The sequence below is a fragment of the Xyrauchen texanus genome, chromosome 12 (assembly GCF_025860055.1).
Source record: "Xyrauchen texanus isolate HMW12.3.18 chromosome 12, RBS_HiC_50CHRs, whole genome shotgun sequence".
NCBI classification, from domain to species: Eukaryota; Metazoa; Chordata; class Actinopteri; order Cypriniformes; family Catostomidae; genus Xyrauchen; species Xyrauchen texanus.
The window spans coordinates 41,873,989-41,897,902 of NC_068287.1; the positions used below are offsets into that span (position 1 = coordinate 41,873,989).

At 39.0% G+C, this 23,914-nt stretch overlaps 1 protein-coding gene across 2 annotated transcripts in view; it reads right to left on the minus strand.

Moving 5' to 3' along the window:
• LOC127652778 (Fc receptor-like protein 5) overlaps positions 1 to 23,914 on the minus strand; it is a 248,555-nt gene that overhangs the window by 54,236 nt on the left and 170,405 nt on the right. The window lies entirely within an intron of this gene.

Below are 23,914 nucleotides of genomic sequence, written 5' to 3' on the forward strand. Positions count from 1 at the left end.
CATCTCAGGTAGGTTTTTTTTTTTTTTTCATATTTGAAGTTTTAGGTTTATGAATGCAATTTACCTCAAGACATCTGCTGAAAGTCTAATTGATATCAGAGATTAAACATCTTATTGATATTGCAGAACAAACAACCTAAAAATATATTCAAAGATGTTTTTGTCTGTATTTCACAGTTACATCTGTTGAAGACCAATGCCAGAATGCAGTAAGAGAGGAAGAATCTTCAATCTGATATGAATCTGTTGTGACAATAAGCTCTCTGAATACACTTAAGTCAGTCAAGCTGTGCATTAAACAGGAGCGTGTCATCACTGCTGGGTGCTGCCCTTAATGGACCAAACCATCTGTGCTTCCCTTCAGCTGGAGCACCATGAGGCCACCCCACAGACACCTTATTTTTCTAATTTAATAGCCTAATTATGTTCTGATTTACTTAGTTATTTAAAATAAAACCCCTCTCTGAGGTCTGATGCCACTCGCACTTTGTTTAAAAAAGGTTTGTAAGGCTTGTCTTATATTACTGTTCTTACCATATTTCTTTAAGATTTCAGCATTGAGTAAAAGTATTAAATGTCTTTATGTTCTACTTTTGAATGCTTCCCTTTTTTTAATATAATGTAAAACCTAAAAATGTGTCTATAAATGGAGACGATTTAGTACTGTGGCTACTCTCCCTAGAAGTGTCCGTCCAGTCAAAATGGCTCAAAGGGCAACGCAGAATGATCAATGGGGTAAAAAAGAAACCTAGAGTGACATTTAAAGACTTGAAGGAATCATTGGATCTGGTTAACATCTCTGTTCATGAGTCTATACAGAAACCATTAAACAGGTATTGTGTCCATGGCAGGACACCATGAAGGAAGACACTGCTTTCCAACAAAAACATTACTGCATGCGTGATGTTTGCCAAAGACAACCTTGACACTCCACAACACTACTGGTTGTTTTGAAAAGTTGTAAAAAATATGTTGTGGACTGATGAAACGAAGGTTGAATTGTTTGGGAAGAACAAGCAGCACTATGTAAGGGCACCAAAAACCAACATGAAAACATCTTCCCACCGGTGGAATATCTGTGAGGGAGCATCATGATTTCGGGGCCTGGACCGCTTGCCATCATCTAGGGAAAAAATCATTTCCAAGTTTATCACGTAGGTCTAAAACAAAAATGTTCGTTGTTGACATAGTCGTCTGATTTCATTTAACACAACATGAGATCTTTTGAAATGCTATAATGATGACGTGGGAGAGCAGCATGTTGTGTTGTTGGTCTCAATAACCAGTCTTCATTGCTGTTATATTCACTTTATTAACAACTCTCTCAACTACATGATCACTCTCCTTAATCTCGCGATCACCTCCCTCTTCTTAACCCCGTTCTCGCGATATCACTACACTACATCCCTCCCTTTGTTAGTATTAGAGAACTTAAATACTACAAAATAACACATTACCCTTAGTTTCAACAGCTTTGTTACCGTTATTCTGAATACTGCTATATTGTTTTGAACTGACTATCTGTCAACAAATATTCAAACATTTACATAATCATGTCCTTGAAACGAGCAGGTTTCTTAACCACTCTACCACTCTGAGTAGTCAAGGGCTTGCTACAGGAGTCTGGTACTGTAACAGAAGAACTCTGTGGCTCTATTGGGAAATCTGACTTGTTCGCTGTCTCTTGAGTTCCTTGGTCACTTTGTTTTTCTGCTGGTTCTGGTATGCTTATCTCCAACTGAATGGGAACATGACCGAATGTGCTTCACATTTCTCACAATCCTAGAACCATCCTCGACATTGACCATTTCAAAGGAATTGTCCGATGTGTTCTTCAGCAGCACAAAACGAGTATCTCTGTACTTAGAGGCCAGCTTGCCATCTTCCATACTCGCCACATATACAATGTCTCCCAACTTAAAGTTGTGTTCCTTAGCTCGTCTTGTCATGTCTGCGTACTGTTTCATTTTCTCATTGTACCTTTTATGATGACTTTCAATGTCTTTTGTTTCTCTTTTGTCTGTGATGATACTAGGCAACTTCGTACGTACAGCTCGTCCAAACATCAGATAAGCTGGTGTCTCACCCGATGCTCTATGTGGTGTAGATCGATAGGCAAGAAGAATCTTTGAAAGATCTTCACTCCAATTCCTTCCCCCACTTTTAGATGCTTTGAAGGCTTTCTTCAAGTAACGATGAAATCTTTCTATTTTACCGTTACTTTTGGGATAGTAAGGTGAGGCTTTGATGTGCTTAACTCCACTAGTTCTCAGAAATGCCTCGAAGACGTTTCCTACAAACTGCTTCCCGTTGTCAGTCACTACTTCCAAGGGATACCCAAATCGGGCAAATATTTTCATCATTTCCTTTGAACGGTCTTGGAAGTTATATCATCAATGACTACTGCTTCAGGGTATGACGTGTAATAGTCAATAACAGTAAGTATATAGACATTCTGAATAGGACCCACCAAATCAACACCTATCTTAGTCCACGGTCTAGGTGGCAGTTCTAATGGATGCAGTGGTTGATCTTCATGCAAGGGTTGATTGAGAACACATGCATTACAGTTTTTGATCATTCTTTCGACTTCCATGTCCATATTAGGCCAATAGAATTTGCTTCTCAAGAATTGCTTTGTGCGAATTACACCTTGATGTGTCTCGTGTGTAATTTTCAAAGCTTGCTGGACCAGTGCGGAAGGAAGAACTATCCTGTGTCCCCGCAGCAAAAAGACCATCATGGGTTGACAACTCGTCTGAGCAGCGTTTGTATGAATGTAGGCTGTCAGGAATTGTAGTTGGCCATTGTCCTGTCTCCACAATGGAAATCAGTTGTGTCAAGGTAGTATCGTTCATTGTGGCTCTTTTAAGTTCCTCAAGAGTCAAGGCTGGTACATCCATCATATTTACAGACAACACTCTGTCCATATACGTGTCCACGTAACTGTTGTCCTCTGTTTCCGGCAAAGGAAGTCTAGAAAGTGAGTCTGCAACATTGTCTTTACCTGCAATGTGTTCAATCTTGTAGTCATATGGATACAGTCTAAGTCCAAGTCTTTGTATTCTAGGAGGCAGAAGCTTTGACTTCTCTGGATTGAGCATATAAATGAGAGGTCGATGATCTGTTTGAAGAGTAAATCTGCCTCCCCACAAATACGCTCTGAAGTGTTCCACCGCCCAAACGCACCCTAGGGCTTCCCGCTCTATCTGAGAGTAACGTCTTTCTGTGGGTGTTAGAGAGCGGCTCGCATATGCTACAGGTTTCTTAGCTCCATTTTCTTGTGTCTGAAGCAAAACTGCTCCAAGTCCGACTGGACTTGCATCACTGATCACAACTGTTGGAGCGTTTATGTTGAAGTATGCTAGGCCTGGCTCACTAGTTAATTCTTTTTCAGTCGCTTAAAAGCATTTTCTGCTTCAGATGACCACTGCCACTTTTGTCCTTGTCTGGTCAGTTTTCGAAGAGGTTCAGACAGATTTGTGTAATTGGGAACAAACTTCATCAAAAATCCACAAGTGCCTAGGAATGAACGTAACTGTGCAACATTTTCAGGTCTGGGAGCGTTACAAACTGCTTCAACCTTTCGTGGATCTGGTTTTATTCCTCCGTTGTGACAACATGACCCAAAATCTCAATCTGTTTAAGTCCAAAGAAACATTTTTCTTTATTCAAGGTCAGTCCCTTTTCTTGGAATTTTTGAAAAACATTTCTCAGTCTTTGCTCCAGCTCATTCTCATTTTCAGCAAACACCGACCACGTCATCCATGTAGCACACCACACCTGGCATCCCACATAACATAGAGTCCATGGCTTTCTGGTATGCTTCAGGAGCACTAGACAATCCGAATGGAACCTTCCTAAAACGGTAGCATCCCCTGTGTGTAATGAATGTGGTCATTTGTCTGGATTCAAGTGCCAGATCAAGTTGCCAGAAGCCTTTACGGGCATCCAGTTTGGCTGAACACCTTTGCTCCCTGCATTGCTTGCAGTATGCTGTCTATTGTTGGTACAGGGTGTCTTTCTCTTACCACCGCTTTATTCACTTCTCTCAGATCTACACAAAGTCTCACTTCTTTAGTGTCTTTTTTGGAATGATAAGAATGTTTGACACCCATTCAGATCCTTTGTGCACTTCCTCTATGATTCCATCTTCCAGCATTTTGTCCAGCTCTTGATTTACAGCCTCTACCATCAGGTAAGGTACTCTCCTTAAAGCTTGAGCTACAGGTGTGACCTTTTCATTTACAGATATTTTATGGCTGTAATCTTTGATTTGTCCCAGTCCTTTAAACAAACTCTGATATTCAGCCTCAAGTTTAAAAAAATCTCTCTGGCGAATTTTCAATTGCACTGACCTGGTCTGTGCTATTCAGGATCTTTAAGTCAAAGCATGACCGCCTTCCTAACAGTGGCTCTACATTTCCTTTTATTACAAAAATGTCATCCTTCGTGACATTATCCTTCCATTGGAAATGTGCTTCAAAAAATCCCACACAGTGGAGAGAGTGCGTCTGTGCATAAGCGTAGAATTTTTTCTTGGTTTGTTTTAGTTCAACTTTTTGTGCAAACAATCTGTGATACAGTTCTTCTCCAATGAAATTTCTTCCACTTCCTGTATCAATGACCATCTTCAGCCTCTGTCCATTAACTCTTATGGTCTCTTTTCCTTCTGGATCAATTGAATATACAAATTCATCAGAATCAGAATTGTCATTTACAGCTCTCACTGGTTTGTCTTTGCGGTCTGACCTGTCTTTGGTATCTTTAATTTTTATGCTCCTGTGAGTTTTATTTCTTTCTGCAAACACGTGCATAATGACCGGTTTTTCTGCAATACAGGCAGGTTGCTGATTTTGCCCCACAGTCATCTGCTTTATGTGTTGTAAGTCCACATCTATAACACTTGGTGTCACTGTTGTCCTTTTCAAATCGCCCTCTACTGGCATTTTGCGGTTTCACTTTTGCGTTAGGAGCTCGTATACCTTTCGTGAAATTAACGTGATTGTCTTTTTCTTTGGTGTTGTTTTCTGAAAGCACTTTAGACTCTGCTTGGGCTGATTCAAAAATTCTAGCAACAGTTAATGCTCTTTCCAACGTAAGCCCTTCTTCCTGCAACAGTTTATCTCTTAATCGTCTATGTGCACATTTCTCTACGAGTTGATCTCGTATCATATCACGTTCTAAAGCTCCGAACTCACAAGATTTGGCCAGTTCCCTTAACGCGTTCACAAATGCGACGATCGTTTCGTCCTGTGGTTGAGATCTTAGTCTGAATTTGTGTCTTTCTAGCACAACATTTTTCCGTGGAGTAAAGTAAGCATCCAGTGCAGCTACAGTATCTGTGTATGAATCTTTAGGACCCGGAGATTGGCAAAATCCTCTGCACTGGAGCACCAATACAATGCAAAAAAGTAGCGTGCCTTACCACATCAGCAGCATTGATAGCTCCACTGGCCAACTCAAAGAAACTATACGAGTCTTTCCATGTTTTGTATTCTGCATACAAATCCGAAACTCCGAGGTTCAATGGAATGGGCGGCGATAACTGAGCCTGTGCGACATGCGGCGGTGCTCGTGCTACGGCTTCGTCGCCTTCCATCATGCCAATTCAGACAGTCAGTCTTTCAGATCCAGATGTCGCTTCCAACGACAGTTGAACGGTAATCCTAGTCGTTTATTTGTTCATCCTCGTCGCCATTTATGTTGTGTTGTTGGTCTCAATAACCAGTCTTCATTGCTGTTATATTCACTTTATTAACAACTCTCTCAACTACATGATCGCTCTCCTTAATCTCGCGATCACCTCCCTCTTCTTAACCCCGTTCTCGCGATATCACTACACTACACAGCACTTCAGCTTGCACTTGATTGAGGAGAGGAAGAAAGATCAGCTCACAGTCCAAACTTTCCAAACAGATGAAGGGTAGATCGCAGAGTATTATAATACAAAAATGCAAAATAAGTAAATACAGAAGCAGTGTCATCGTGAAATAAAGCGGAGCCGTACCCGGTGTTTTCCGCTTGAGCAAAACTTGCCTGTCAGAGCGTCTAAAAAGGAAACACTGCGCTGTTATATACTGTATTTAATGCGTCCTTTATTAAAGTTCAAATAATACGGAAGCGGGCTGTATAAATAAGCACAAACTCCGAAACTGGCATTTGTCTGTGCGGTCAGATCCGCTTATATGAGTTGCGTGAAAAACAGCATGAGAGTTTCAACCTTCTCCTGGCTGATACACGGTCTCGCGCGGAGACGCTCATCACTGGCGCACACTGCAGCTAGATTGTGTCTATAGTGATTGCTTGCGACATAGCGAATAAATAATATGAGTGTCACGGTGTGTATCTTATGGTGAAGAAAATCGGCGATACACAGCTCTATAAAGAAGAAAGAGTTTGTTTTTTGTGAGTTAAAGGTGGATCGAAATCAAGTGAACAAAAAGGTGAGAGGGTGTGTATCAGACCATTATGCAATGCAAAAACATATTTTTTTAATTTGTCTTTTTTGGTTTGTTTTCTAATATAAATATCTAAAACTCCTTATTTATTTTAGCAGCTATAATGCAGAAGAAAAAAAAATATCTGAGAATTTTGAATATACGATTTAATTAATTTTAATATTTAAATATTTTAAAATATCGTAAAATCCTTAAAACAAGATACATTTACCTGAGAAGCAGCATATAAGATATTTAGACTTGCTTTTAGAGCAAAAATCTTGAATATGAATATAGTTTCTGCACTGGCAGAAGTATGAACAAGTGAAAAAATACACTTATCAAAATACACTTCTATTTAAGATACATTCTCTTAAAGCAAGTCTAAAAATATTATATGTTGCTTCTCAAATATATCTTGTTTTAAGGATTTTTATACAATGTTAAATGGAAAACAAGACAAAAAGACTTAATAACAGTAGGATTTTTTGCAGTGACATTTTTAATTAATTAAACAATAAAAATCCCAGTAGTTTTCCCCCTTTAATTCAATGATTGTCATTTAGAGGTATTTTTAATAGATGATTTTGTCCTCATTATTTGTTAGTAAGCACGTTTAATGCAACCTTTTAAGTCGGGCACAAGCTGAATAATCGGTTAAGAGCTAACGATTAATCGTTGCAATAATTGCCCGAATAGTCGAATAATCATTCACTGTAAACCTGAACAGTACTACTAACTTATAAACATTATCAGTGTAGCAATCAAAACCAGGTATTTAGTTAAACCAACAATACACTTCAATGTTTTCTTAACAAGTAATGAGGTTTTAATTTTATTTGAATCAATGTTTTTGAGTAGACATCCACGTTTTTGATTTTTCACCAAAGTCTTTTTTTACATTTATGGACTTTCCAAAAGATGTCATAACTGTAGCCTAGCGGGCTGCGCGCGTGACATGTGGTGCTAATGCATCGCGGGTGACCGAGTTTGAATCCTGGCCCATGAGATCCTTTCCCAATTCCATTTCCTATCTCCTCTACATTACTCTAACATTAAAAGTCTACAAAAAATAAAAATAGCTGAAAATTATTTTTTTTAAATTACAGTTTAATAAATGTTTTTATTAAAGGTACTCAGGTAAGTATTTTTGGGTAATCAGTTACAACAAAAGTTTTGAATATTCTCAACTTATCAGGTTTTACAGTGTTCTATTATGGATGCACCGATACCACTCTTTCTCTTCTGATCCGATTCCAATATCGGAAATCTCATTGCTGATACCAATCCGATACCACTGTTGTTTTTTCAGTTTAGAATATCTTTACATTATTGTGTGAAACGAATTGGATGTACACTTTAATATGTAAAGAAACACAAACCTCTAACTACACATTACTTCAATATAAATGTATAGCTTATTAAAAAAAACTTTATTATTTACTAGTATACTGGATAATGTAGCAGCAAAATTAACAGTAATTCCAGTATAAGTCTTCAGAAGAAAATACGTTTTATTTACTTGTATTTGGATCTCTTTTTTGTTCAATGTAGTTTCATTCACAGTTATTATTTTATAACCCATTCAACTTACATATTTGTATCATTTGTAAACAAATAATAATAGATTATAATAGTAATATATTGTAATAAATCACAATCGTACACCTTAAACTTTTAAACCCTCGCGCTTTTATTTTGACATTCTGAACTGTCCAGGATGTCCTGTAAGTTTGTCTTTGAAGGCGAGTTCACAGTAGTTTAATTCACTTCTTATTCGAATTCTGGTAAAATGCTCCTCCAGTGCCGTTCTAAATGCAGATTATAAATGAACTATTGAACATCTACATCTTGAGTTATTGTTCGTGATATTGCGCACTGCGTGAAGGCTAAAAATAGCAGAGAGTGTGTGTTTGTGTAAACAGAGTAGCGCCGTGTGCATTTTATATATTTACTAATAAAACAGAGCCTTTTGTGATTCACAGAGCTATTGCACATCTTCAGGCTTTGAATAAAACGCAAGAGTCATGTGAACTACTTTAATTGTGTTTTTATAGTTATTTTATGTCGTTTTTTGAGCTTGACAGTAACTAGGGCTGGGCGATATGGCAAAATATATTATCAAAATATTCTTTTTAATATAATTAGATATCAATATTTTTCACAATATTGTATCACATTGCAAATTTTTTGGAATTTCCAAAACAAGAAGAGAAAACAAAATCCTAAAAAGTCTAAATAGTCTTTAGAAAACTGCATTGGGGGACCAGACACAGCCAATGCAGTGGTGTCTGAGGGATCTTCTATGAAAATACTACAATATTTTATAGAGGATCAATTCAGTGCAGTTGGATATGAATGTTATAAGATAATCTGTTCATTTTGAATCATAATGACAGTATATATATATATATATATATATATAAAACAATTGAATACATTAAAATTATTTTCATATTTCTTTACATACAGATATCCAAGTATGGGGGCATAGAAGCCCTTGTGACTGAGGAATGATACTGTATGTGGGTTCAGTGGTATCTCCAGAGAGAAACATTTGAAAATGTAAAAGTCTGAATGGACCATTTTTTGACACAGTGAGAAAGACTACAAACTAGTAATTCTTTTGGTCTTTCATCCTTGTCAGAGATGATGACATCTGAATAATTTCACAAAATTAGAACTGAAATCGATTTGTTTATTATTAAAGGCGGATTAATAAAACTACATTTAGAAAGAAAAAAACGTTATGGCCTAAAGGCGCTCTGGAAACACGCACCTCATATTTACTCACATGTGGGGAAAAGAGGACGAAGGTGCAGCCCGGGACAGGGCATCAGTGAAGCATGTTTCAGTGCTAGAGATAAATATTCAAGAATACAGTGCAGAAAGATCAGATATGATGTAACCGGTGCTGTTGTTTTGTCGCGCTGCTCACTAGAGATGAAGAGATGGCGTAAACGTCGTTATTATGTCTTGCAATCAAGATGGAATCAATCTGGGGTCCGGATCGCAGAGGCATAACCAACTTCATGCAGTCTGAGGCTGCTTTTTCACTGAAATGGAAGAAATACGCACAAAAGCCACTCCCAACGTTAGGGAACCGGTTGCCCCGAGTTTGATGCTCGGCTTCCATAGGAAGGAATTGAAAGCGCTCGCTCACATTCGCTCAGCACGCGCCAGTGGAAACATACAATAAGAAAGCCAAACTGCTGTAGAACAAAGGCTAAATATCGAAAATTACTCAAAAGCTTATCATTGATATCGTGAAGTTTTTTTATCGCAATAAATATTGATATTTTTTTATCGCCCAGCCCTAACTAACACTCAATATCGGATTTGGATAGGGCTCGTCGGAACGATACCTGATCCATTTAAAAATGTCAGTATCGGAGCCGATACCAATCCAGGTATTGGATCGGTGCATCCCTAGTTCTAATAATCATTAGATTAGTCGATTATTAAAATAATCTTTAGTTGCAGCCCTATTATCAAGATATCCTACAGGATAATGTCAGGTTTGCTGTGAGTCAGCTGAAGCTCACTAGAAGTTGGGTGATGCAGCTGGAAAATGACCCAAAACATTAAAATAAATAAAACAATGTATACAAATTAATATGTAAACAAATATAAACCATTTACATTAAACACAGTCTCACCATTTTATAACAAAGTATTACTACACATCTCCACAAGGCGGCGACAGAGACCGCGCCATGTAAACAATGCAAAGAGTCAGCACAATGCATTTCCAAACTTTCTAATTTCTCATTTTTTTCACTGCAACCTTTTTTTCACTATGTAACCTCCGTTCCCTGATGAAGGGAACGAGACGTTGTGTCGAAGAAGCGACACTAGGGGTCTCTCTTGAGTGCCGGATATGCCTCTGATCTATGAAAATAAGCAAATGAGAATTAGGAAGACAGTATTTGCTTACCCCGCCCCCAGACATACGGGTATAAAAGCCGGGAAATACGTCGAGTTCATTCAGGATTTTTCTGAGGAGCCGGAAATGGCCGGGAGGACACAACGTCTCGTTCCCTCCATCAGGTACATACGTAACCTAGACGTTCCCCTTCTGTCGCTCACTTCGATGTTGTGTCGAAGAAGCGACACTAGGGTCCCATTTAAATCATGCCATGTGCTGAGCCGTGTACGTGTACTGCTGACACAAGAGCGGGCAGGTATTTCACGTGCAAAGGCGACCAGTTGTGTCAGGCTGCACGTACCCTTCCCCAATGCCCCAAAAAAGTCGTCGGAATCCTTCTGGTTACCCTAAACAGGGGAACGCGGTGATGCTTGCCAACCTGGGAATGGGCCGAGCCTAGCCGGGTCTCTTTTCTCTCTATGTTTCTTGCATAGAGCCAAACGGCTGGGGCCCTTACACGCATCGTGGGAAGGGGTCTTACCCAGTTACCTATTCTTTCAGGGGGAAAAGACCAGGGACAGGGTAAAAGTGCCCAGGGTAAAAGTGGCAAAATACATCACATGGGCCACTCAGGTCACATGTGGAAACATGGCGCAGTGGTATATCCAACCTCAAGAAGGGGGGCGTTGCTACAACACGGCGACCGGAGGGCAGCTGAAACTGCCTATGGGAGACACGGGTCCACTCGTAAGGGGACCGTACCGTGGAAAATACACATAGGAGGAGTCCACGCAGGAGTCCCGACCTGTGGAGCACATATTCCAGTACATGGTAGATTTGAGTACCCGCTGGGCTAGGGAAAAGTCATCCAGGGATCCGAATGTACGGGATCTCCTGGGAGAGAAAACACACAGTTTTACCTCTGCCGAGGGAAAGGGCGCTAGGTGCAGCGATCCACCCGGCAGACCGTCAGCGTGTTACCGAGTTCTACCGGCTCGGACCTGAGAAAATACAGGACGATACTGACTCAACCCTGAGATTTTAAAATCTCGCAAAGGTATTAGGTGTTGTCCAACCCGCTGCTCTACATATGTCTGCCAGGGAGGTGCCTCTGGCCATTGCCCACGAGGACGCAACAATCCTTGTTGAGTGTGCTCGGACCAGCAAGGCGGGGGGCACGGCCTGGGTGTGATAGGCCAATGAAATGGCGTCCAATCTCCACCGGGCCAGCGTTGTCGTGATAGCATGTCTGCTACCACTTTGTGGTCGCTGGAGATGTGAGTGGCGATCAGCGACTTGAGTCGCTGTTGGCTCCAAAGGAGGAGACGACAGGTGAGTCGCGACATCTGGCGGGAGCGTACGCCACCTTGGCGATTTATGTACACCACCGCAGCGGTGCTGTCTGACCTGACTAGGATATGTTTGTCTCGAACTAATGGGAGAAACTTCCGCAGGGCAAAGAAAACAGTCAGCAACTCTAGGCAATTGATGTGCCAGTGCAGCAGGGCCCTTTTCCAACAGCCCGTTGCACACGGCGCCCCAACTCAATCTGGAGGTGAGTCAGTCATTTACACACTGCGCTCCAAAGATGGAGTGTTGCTGACAGATCCTGCTGATATTCGAATGAGAGCAGTTATTTTTTTACCAAAAGCTTTTTAGAAGTGAGATTAAGTCTTGGTGTTGTGTGGAAAGTGTTTTGTTTTACGATTTAACAATAGTCTCAGAGGAGGTTTATGAGGTTCTTGCAGGAGCATTGACCCTGGGAGAGTCTGGGAGGGTACCAGGAGTGGATGGCCTACCAGTTGAGTTCTATAAGGCTTTTTGGTTGGAGTTGGGAGCGGATCTGCTGGAGGTACTCAATGACAGCTTGTCAGAGGGGAGGTTGCTTTTGAGTTGCCGAAGACAGTAATCACTCTTATTGATATAAAGAAAAGGTGCCCTGATTCACTTCTTTGTTGCAACTACAAACTGCTTTCTAAGGCCTTGGCTAATAGATTGGCTGGAGGGATCAGGTCATCCATCTGGACCAGACATAATGTGTCCTCGGATCAGCAGAAGACTTTCGACCGAGTTGAGCATTCATATTTGTGAAGCACTTTAACAGTTTTTGGTTTTTGCAATACATTTCTAGACATGATCAGAGTACTCTATAGTGATGTTGAGAGTGCATTGAAATTAAATGGTGGATTATGTGCTCCTTGTCAGGTTCTTTTAGGTATTAGACAATGTTGCTCCTTGTCTGGAATGTTGTACTCCTTGGGTATTGAGCTTCTACTTCAACAATTAAGAAATAATGTATGTGGTTTGAGTTTGCCAAGTTGCAATAATAATTTTTGTTATTCATAATATTCATCATTATGCTGATGATATTATAGTAATGATCAGTAGACAAAGCAATGTGTAGACTTTGTTTAACATAATTTAAGTATTTAGAGACCTGTCTTGTGCTAAGGTGAATTGGAAAAAAGTGATGCTTTACTGTTAGGACAATGGTATGATGGAAAACATTGCCTTCTTGGTGGGTTGTGTTGGGGTAGGGGAGGTATAAAATATTTAGGAGTTTATTTGGGAGATTATAGTTTTGTACAGAAAATTGGGAGGAGGTGCTGGAAAAAGTCAAAGGGCTGACTGGATAAATGGAAATGGTTATTTCCGAATATGTCCTACAGAGGGCTGAACTCTCATTGTCAATAATTCAGTAGCATCCTCTCTGTAAAAGACATAATTGTAATTAATCTTATAATTTGTTTTTGTACACATTTTTTATATTTCTGTAAGTTTAAATATGTATAAGTTTGCACTACCTCTGTTGCTAAGGAGGGACTCTTATTTTGACGGGTCTTAAAGTCTCCGAACCATACTGGTTAAGGCAGTAATGTATGGGAGAAGGAGCACATTACTATGGTACATCTGAGTTTTACATATATAAAGTTTATTAATTCTTTTAGCAACCCCTCAAAAAAGGCATATTTTCTGTATATTTGTCTACTGTTAGTTGTAATAAGTATTTTGTGTAATTCAGCTGTGTATGTTGATAATAATGCAATGAGAGAGAGAAAGTTCATGGATACGACTTTAATGCACATTTATTTTGTACTTTGTTTATTCAGCTCTTCTGTGATTTTCTGGAGTTAAAACAGATACTTCATCTTTTGTGTGACGTACAATAAACTTCATAAAATACATCAGTAAAGTTTGGCCATCATTCGGACGGGGTCCACTACACTCCCTTTGGCATAGATTGGCTTGTGTAGAACCCTCACCACTTTTCATAGCTGAAGTTCAAACTGCTCTTTTGAATTTCTTTTGGGACAAGCTACATTGGGTCTCACAGATGTTTTATACCTCCCCAAAGAAGAAGGTGGGCAAGGTTTAATTCACTTACAAAGTAGAATTGCTGCTTTTTGATTAAGATACTTACAAAGATTTTTGGATGGTTCAACAGACTGCAGCTGGTGTGTTGTTAGCTGCACAGTTCTGCGTAGCCTACCCTTGTTTGGAAGTTTTTTTTTGACTGGACAAATCTCCAACTAAACTGGATTTATTGGAATTTACTGTTTTTTATCGTAATCTTTTCAAAGTGTGGAGCCTTTTCCATGTTCTTAAGACTGAGAACTCATATTCTCTCCACTGGCTATTACAGGAGCCATGATTCTTGGGGAACGTCTGGACATTACCACACACTGTAATTTACCAGTGTTCAGTACCTCACTTCGGGAATCCAAGGTTTTCACTTTGGGACATTTAGTGACTTTATCTGGGCCTCATTTTAAACATGTGGAGACACCATCCAAGTATTTGGGGTTCAGATCTGTTCGCTTGTTTACTTAGTAATCTTCTATAAACCTCATCACCATGATGTGCAGGGTGGGGCAAGAGCATATTACATTGTCCACTCTGACCTGACTAGGATACGTTTGTCTCGAACTAATGGGAGAAACTTCCGCAGGGCAAAGAAAACAGTCAGCAACTCTAGGCAATTGATGTGCCAGTGCAGCAGGGCCCTTTTCCAACAGCCCGTTGCACACGGCGCCCCAACTCAATCTGGAGGTGAGTCAGTCATGAGCAGGATGCATCGGGACACCTGCTGAAAGGGCACTCCTGCCCGCAAAAAGCAGAGGTCTGTCCAGGGTTTGAATGTTTGGCGGCAAGCGGGGGTCACCATCAAATGGTGCGTGCCGTGGCACCATGCTCGTCTCGGGACTCGAGTCTGAAGCCAGTGCTGAAGCGGTCACATATGCATCAACCCCAGCGGTGCAGATAAAGCCAATGCAGTAGTTGAGCACGTTTTATTTATTAGCGATGAACCTGTCCTTGTTCTACCTCTTTCATTGCCAGCTAAGTAAGTTACTTTGTAAAACGTCCCACATTTTGTGAGTATTGAAAATTGGTTTCTCCCAAAAAAAAAATCCAATCAGTAGTGATTTGCCTTTGCTGAAACATATTGTTTCTTTCAGGCATTTCGCTTATATGATTATTAAAGATGATGCTGAGCTTGATATGTCACTCAATTTTATTTTATTTTATTTACACACTGCGCTCCAAAGATGGAGTGTTGCTGACAGATCCTGCTGATATTCGAATGAGAGCAGTTATTTTTTTACCAAAAGCTTTTTAGAAGTGAGATTAAGTCTTGGTGTTGTGTGGAAAGTGTTTTGTTTTACGATTTAACAATAGTCTCAGAGGAGGTTTATGAGGTTCTTGCAGGAGCATTGACCCTGGGAGAGTCTGGGAGGGTACCAGGAGTGGATGGCCTACCAGTTGAGTTCTATAAGGCTTTTTGGTTGGAGTTGGGAGCGGATCTGCTGGAGGTACTCAATGACAGCTTGTCAGAGGGGAGGTTGCTTTTGAGTTGCCGAAGACAGTAATCACTCTTATTGATATAAAGAAATGGTGCCCTGTTTCACTTCTTTGTTGCAACTACAAACTGCTTTCTAAGGCCTTGGCTAATAGATTGGCTGGAGGGATCAGGTCATCCATCTGGACCAGACATAATGTGTCCTCGGATCAGCAGAAGACTTTCGACCGAGTTGAGCATTCATATTTGTGAAGCACTTTAACAGTTTTTGGTTTTTGCAATACATTTCTAGACATGATCAGAGTACTCTATAGTGATGTTGAGAGTGCATTGAAATTAAATGGTGGATTATGTGCTCCTTGTCAGGTTCTTTTAGGTATTAGACAATGTTGCTCCTTGTCTGGAATGTTGTACTCCTTGGGTATTGAGCTTCTACTTCAACAATTAAGAAATAATGTATGTGGTTTGAGTTTGCCAAGTTGCAATAATAATTTTTGTTATTCATAATATTCATCATTATGCTGATGATATTATAGTAATGATCAGTAGACAAAGCAATGTGTAGACTTTGTTTAACATAATTTAAGTATTTAGAGACCTGTCTTGTGCTAAGGTGAATTGGAAAAAAAGTGATGCTTTACTGTTAGGACAATGGTATGATGGAAAACATTGCCTTCTTGGTGGGTTGTGTTGGGGTAGGGGAGGTATAAAATATTTAGGAGTTTATTTGGGAGATTATAGTTTTGTACAGAAAATTGGGAGGAGGTGCTGGAAAAAGTCAAAGGGCGACTGGATAAATGGAAATGGTTATTTCCGAATATGTCCTACAGAGGGCGAACTCTCATTGTCAATAATTCAGTAGCATCCTCTCTGTAAAAGACATAATTGTAATTAATCTTATAATTTGTTTTTGTACACATTTTTTATATTTCTGTAAGTTTAAATATGTATAAGTTTGCACTACCTCTGTTGCTAAGGAGGGACTCTTATTTTGACGGGTCTTAAAGTCTCCGGAACCATACTGGTTAAGGCAGTAATGTATGGGAGAAGGAGCACATTACTATGGTACATCTGAGTTTTACATATATAAAGTTTATTAATTCTTTTAGCAACCCCTCAAAAAAGGCATATTTTCTGTATATTTGTCTACTGTTAGTTGTAATAAGTATTTTGTGTAATTCGCTGTGTATGTTGATAATAATGCAATGAGAGAGAGAAAGTTCATGGATACGACTTTAATGCACATTTATTTTGTACTTTGTTTATTCAGCTCTTCTGTGATTTTCTGGAGTTAAAACAGATACTTCATCTTTTGTGTGACGTACAATAAACTTCATAAAATACATCAGTAAAGTTTGGCCATCATTCGGACGGGGTCCACTACACTCCCTTTGGCATAGATTGGCTTGTGTAGAACCCTCACCACTTTTCATAGCTGAGGTTCAAACTGCTCTTTTGAATTTCTTTTGGGACAAGCTACATTTGGTCTCACAGATATTTTATACCTCCCCAAAGAAGAAGGTGGGCAAGGTTTAATTAACTTACAAAGTAGAATTGCTGCTTTTTGATTAAGATACTTACAAAGATTTTTGGATGGTTCAACAGACTGCAGCTGGTGTGTTGTTAGCTGCACAGTTCTGCGTAGCCTACCCTTGTTTGGAAGTTTTTTTTTTGACTGGACAAATCTCCAACTAAACTGGATTTATTGGAATTTACTGTTTTTTATCGTAATCTTTTCAAAGTGTGGAGCCTTTTCCATGTTCTTAAGACTGAGAACTCATATTCTCTCCACTGGCTATTACAGGAGCCATGATTCTTGGGGAACGTCTGGACATTACCACACACATTTTTTTTACAGGGTTCATTACCTCACTTCGGGAATCCAAGGTTTTCACTTTGGGACATTTATTGACTCTGACTGGGCCTCATTTTAAACATGTGGAGACAGCATCCAAGCATTTGGGGTTCAGATCTGTTCGCTTGTTTACTCAGTTATCTTCTATAAACCTCATCACCATGATGTGCTGGGTGGGGCAAGAGCATATTACATTGTCTGACATCATTTTTGCAAGTTGACACACCTCTTTAACATTATCTTTTGTGATCTCTGACTGGCCCATCTGGACATCTTTAGTGCCGACATGAATAACAATCTTAGAAAATCTATGTTTAGCATAAGCCAGCACTTGTTAGAAGACCACGTCAGGCACTTTATTAGGACCATAGTGTTCCCAATAATGTGCTCAATGAGTGTATAATAGCATTAAGCCAGTGATATGTATTTTTTTTTTTTAGGTTTCATGACAGAGCACAGAAAAATGTTGAACAAATAAAACTACATTCTAATTCTGCATGATGAGTGAAACAATATCTAAATTTACTGCCGTGATCTTAACTTCACACTGTCGTTAAAGATATAACATGATGTCATTTCCCAGGAGTTCTTTGAAGTGACATTTACACATTTTCTTTGTCCTTCCTCTTTCACACTTAGTCTCTCAGTTTAAATATGGACTCATTTATATTATTGTGAAGTACAATAGTTAAAACATACATACAGTGTTCCTGCAAATTCATGAGTCCTCAAAAGGGTCTTGCTATGTATATTAGTATATGGCATGAATATTAAATAAGATTGAAGTAGAACTAGATTTAACTCGACTGAAAAAAGGTTACAGTTTTTCTCAATTGCTTTGGCACATTTTTCGAAACAGTCTTAACATTCTCTAAACTGTGAGTGCAAATGTCACAACTGTTTGCAGGAACTTCAAAACTTTATAGCATGTCTGCAAAATGTAGTTACTCACCCAAAACATTTAATTCATGCTTCAAAACCTAGTTATTGTGTCAATAATTTGGCCAAGGCCACCAAAATCTAAAGTATTTTTGTCATTGTGTGAGCCACACTGGTCAAAATGTTTAGTTGTTTTTTCACCACAACAGTCAACCATGAAAATTAAGGGTTTACTGTAAACAAATCTCATATTTGTTGAGAAAAGTCAATAGTATGTAGAAAAAAAAAGTCTATGAACATTTGTATTTTTACAGTGTTTATTTTTGTACTTCATGTGTATATACACAATACAAGTGTATTTACTGTACATGTAAAGTAACTGACAAGAGTAACAAGATTTCACTTTACATTTCATATTTGTGTATTACCACAAATACACAAACAACAAATAACATTCATGGGAAAAAAACAAAACAAACAAATTATTCTTGGTGGACATCTTGTCAGCTCACGTTGGTCAGGCCAAAGATTTTCATCAACATCACATCTGATGTTTTCCATTGCCACACACTGTGGAAAAAATCTCCTTGAATGCCGCACCCATCCCCTGCAATGGTCAGCTGTGATGTCCTCACATGCAGCATTCATGGCATCCAACAAAGAAATCTGATTTTGTGGTCTATGATCATACACTTTCCACCTCCATGCTGAAAAAAACTCTTCTATTGGATTTAGGAATGGAGAGTATGGTGGAAGGAATTCCACTGTTATCCTTTCATGTGCAGCAAACCAGTCCCTAACACTGTTGGTTCGGTGGAAGCTGACATTATCCCAGACAACAACATAATTAGGCAAATGTGGTCTAACTAAACCTCTGTCTTGTTCTGGAATCAGGTCTCTGTAAAGTGCATTTAGGAAGGCCAGGAGAAGTTGGGTATTATAGGGCCCAATGTGTGGAATATGTGTGCTCACACCGTTCTCTGAAATGGCAGCAAACATTGTAATATTGGCCCCACGTTGGCCTGGTGTGTCAATTGTGGCTCGGTGTCCAATGAGATTGCGACCACGTCTCCGGCCTTTGGACAGATTAAACCCAGCCTCGTCCACAAAAACAAGAATGTGGGTCGTTTCATGTACTTCTAACTCCATGATTCTCTATGAAGAAACAGAAAAAAATGTAACAGTAAATGTTTTTTCTTATGGGTTTCTGAAACTTACAGTAAAGTAATACAGGCATCTTAGAAAAACAGGAAAACTCACTAAGTGCACACCAATGGTTTACCTGGACATACTGGTACCGCAACGCCTCGACTCTTTCACTGTTCCTCTCAAATGGCACCTTATAGAGCTGTTTCATAGTCATCTGATGTCTTTTTAAAACTCTGTCTATGGTGGAAATGCTGACAGAATTTATATTTGCAAAGACATTATTGTCATTTATGATTGCACTTTGGATCTCTCTTAGCCTGATGGAATTGTTGGCTATAACCATGTTGCAAATTTCTTGTTCTTGCAGTTGTTTAAATACTGCTGCTCTGCCACCAGCACGAGGTTGTCGTGCAGTTCTATAGAATAAACAAATAGACTTGCATTTACAGTTTTTCTCAATCGATTTGGTACATTTCTCCAAACTCAGGTAACTGCTCTCAAAACAGTTAACACGTCAAACTAAACACACTCTTATGTTGGCGAAACAGTTAAGTATTCACTGCACAATGAAACACAGCATTTTATTCTAGTAATGCATTTATTAAAATTCAATATTAACACCAAAACTAAAAGTGTGTTCTCTGTTGATTTGATAACAAATTCAGCTGAAGATACACAAAGAAATAAATGCAAATACATGTTTTTCATTAAGTTCTTTAATGATGAGTCCAGGTGTATTACAATGAGTTGTCACCCCACAAAAAAAAAAAAAAATGCAAATAAGTACATAGGTTTAAAAATAAAATAAAAAATGCATTCATTGAATCAATTAATTTATTGATCATGCCTCTCAATTACATCTGGCCAGAGAATTTCATCAACATCACAGCAAATGTTTTCACGAGTCATGCATTGTGGGAAAAAACGCCTTGAATGCTGTATCCATCCTTGACATGCTTGTGCCCCAATATCTCCACAGGCCTCTTCCATCGCTTGAAGAAGACTTACTTGGTTGTAAGGGTTGCGGTCATGTACTTTCCATCTCCAAGAGGAGAAGAATTCCTCAATTGGATTCAGGAAAGGAGAATATGGTGGAAGGAACACCATCCTGAAACGTGGGTGATTCTCAAACCACTCTCGCACTAGTGCTGAATGGTGGAATTGGACATTGTCCCAAACAACTACAAAATTCCGCACCATTTGCTCCTGATCACCCCTGTGGAAAGAGGATTTCATTGAGGAGATTTAAAAAATGTAGGAGCCTTGCTGTGTTGTATGGTCCCAAGACAGCATTGTGTGCCACAACACCAGTTGTAGAAATTGTGGCACAGAGAGTGATGTTGCCTCCTCGTTGTCCAGGGATATTGACTGTAGCACGACGGCCGATCACATTTCTCCCTCTTCTCCTTTTTTTGTGAAGATTGAAGCCTGCTTCATCAATATACAGGTACTCATAATGAGTTGCACTGCTATCCAACTCCCAAGATTCTCTAGAGTAAAAAGAACACAAGGTACAATACAGTAAGTTAGTGTTTTACAGTAATGGCATTGATTGCAGTCAATACTACTGTGAAACTGTTGCTGAAGTTTGAGTTCACACTTTGACGCAGCAGTATACATAGATATGCCTAAATCTTTTCACTTACAGTAGCATGGAATAGTTTGACACATACTTAAAATTCAGAAAAAATATATCTTTGTTTTGACAATAAAAGTGCAGTAATTGGGTTGCACATACTTGAACAAACTGGAATCGCAACTCCTTCACTCTAACGGAGTTCCTCTCAAAGGGCACTTTGTATACTTGCTTCATTCGGATTGAATTTCTCCTTAGAACACGATCAATTGTGGAGAGACTGCATTGGTGGATATTGTGGAACAGTTGATTGTCCTGTGTTATCCTTTGCTGAATTTCTTTGAGGCGGAGGGTGTTGTTCTGGACCACCATGTCAACAATGGCATGCTCTTGTTCAATTGAAAGAAGTCTTGTTCGTCCACCTGAATGTTCTCGAACTTCAATTCTGAAAAATGTTTGGACAAGCAGGAACATTTACTGTAGAAATCTAGACCTATGTCAAACAAGACTACATGGACTATCATTGTAGAAGTAGAATGATATAGTTACTTACCGGTTTTCCCTCTGAAATGTGCGGATAATTGAAGCCACTGTGGATCTGTTTATATTGGGCTGAACTCTCTGCCCAGCTTCTCTCAGTGAGAGACCATGATTTATGACATGGTCAATCAGTGTGGCTCTGATTTCATTTGAAACACGCGTGTACCCTATCCTTCTACCTCTCCTCCCTCCTCTTACACCTTGCCCTCCTCTTACACCTTGCCCTCCTCTTACACCTTGCCTTACACCTCGCCCTCCTCTTACACCTCGCCCTCCTCTTCCTCTCTGTCCATCTCTTCTTATATGTTCTACTCTTTCTCTTTCCACTATACCATTGCCCTCCAATCTATCCATCTCTTCTCCCTCTACTCCTCTCTCTTCTCCTCTTCCTACATCCTCAGCTCTTCTTTCTCTTTCTCCTACATCCTCAGCTCTTCTTTCTCTTTCATCCTCAGCTCTTCTTTCTCTTTCATCCTTAGCTCTTCTTTCTCTTTCATCCTCAGCCCTTCTTTCTCTTTCATCCTCAGCCCTTCTTTCTCTTTCTCCTACATCCTCAGCTCTTCTTTCTCCTACATATTCAGCTCTTCTTGCTCCTTCTCCATCTCCTCTTCCTCTTCTTTTCCCTCTACCCTGTCCACCACCTCTCACTCTTACACCTCTTCCTTTTCCACTGCTCATTCTTTTTATTGTCTTTTCTCCTCATTCATCTTTGTTCTTCTTCTCTTCCCCTTTTGTAGTTGTAATTAAGACAGCTGTGTGAACAATTAGGAAATTGGTTTTTCTGTGTTGAGTGGATTATTAACTCATCAGATATCAATTTGGGGTTAATTGAGGACATAAGGTGTGCAACTGACTATTTTACAATTCATAGAGTTTTGTTTGTTGTGTTTTGAAAATGGTACAAAAATGCTTGTGATCTTTGTGAAGACCAATGAAAAAGCTGCAAAAGTTTTTCCTGGTATATTAAAGATTTGGTTGGCTGTATGAACTGCTGTGATAACATTAGGGAATTTTGTGCACAGTGTTTTGAGAAAATTTGATTTGTAATTTGTATGAAATGAAGGAGAATTTACTATCTGTTTAGGACAATTACGAAGTGTACAGATCACTGTGTTAAATGTTTTGAGAGCAGTTACCCGAGTTTGGAGAAATGTACCAAATCGATTGAGAAAAACTGTATCTTTACAATATTGTTGTTTATACTGTAAAAATACTTTACATACTGTAAAACAAAACAAAAAAACATATTTACCTGTTTTCCCTACGAAAGGTTTGCACAATTGATGACACTGTGGACCTGTTTACATTAGGCTGTACTCTTCGACCAGCCTCTTCCATTGTTAAACCATGATTTATGACATGATCCACAAGTGTGGCTCTGATTTCATCAGAGACTCTGACACTTCTATTTCCACCTCTTCCTCGATTATTTCTTCCTCTACCACCACCACGTATTCTTACACGCCTTCCAATTGCTCTTCCATGAGCATGTTGCTGCAGTTCAGGGTTGTGAATGTCCTCCATTCTCAAAAACTTCTACAGCAGTGATTGTGCTGTGGGCAATCTATATATATATAGACATATATATATATATATACTCCCAAAGTTGATTGGTTAAATGGTTAAATGGTTGATTCATATTAGAGGTAATTTGCAATTAGATTGCGTAATGCAATTAGAGGTCATGTGCCAATTTAGCAAACATTACAAACAATGTCAATGTCAGATATATTTTAGAATATACATTCATGTATACTAATTATGATAATTGAATAGATTGTTTTGAATGTGATGGCTTACACAATAAAAAATGTCTGAGAATTTCTGAAGTGTTTGACAGTGTAAGTGAGAATCGAGTCATCAGTTTTGATCAACAAGCCATATGCAATTATTTGTTGTCCAAACTGCAGATAGTTGTATGTACTCTTTGCACACATGTGCCAAAGCATTTGCAAGTTGCTCAAATCAATAAGAAATTCCAATCTGATGTGAAAAAGAAGCGAATTGTTCAGAGATCTGAACTTAATGTTTTGGGAAATAAAAAAAACATTTGAGAACTGAGCCAAAGCAATTGAGAAAAACTGTAATGATGCTCGCCTGTGCAAAACTCACCCCTGTGATGCTAGGGTGTAACTGTTAGAGAATTGTTATAGTAAGCATTAGCTGTTCTTATTGTTTTGTTTTTTTTAGCTCATTACTATGTGGTTGCTAGGGTCATCTTAGTGGTTGTTAGGTGGTTGCTAAGTGGCCCAAGTCAAAAGAGCCCACCTCCAAGTCTTGCCCCTAGATTTGGTGAGGTTCCTTCAATGCAATTTTTCACCTGTTTATTCATCTCTCAGGCTCTGTAACGACTCAATGATTTGAGGACCAATTCTTGTCCATAGCACAAACACTACGGGACAAGTTACAGGAAAACTGTTATAATTATGAGACAACAGACAGACAGACAGACAGACAGATTGACAGACAGATAGATAGATAGATAGATAGATAGATAGATAGATAGATAGATAGATAGATAGATAGATAGATAGATAGATAGATAGATAGATAGATAGATAGATAGATACTACTTCTACCACCATTACAAGAATAAAAACATGAAAACCATGTTTCAGTTTCCTAATGCATTATACAAACCAGAATATTCCCTCATATGAACAAATCAATAACATTTAAATCATTTATATTTCTTTGGATAAAAAAACATTGTCACATTGTGTGATAAAGAGACACATAAATGTCTGCTGAAAAATATTCATGCAAATCATTGTGACACTTTTTCTGCAAACATTACAATAGTACTGTA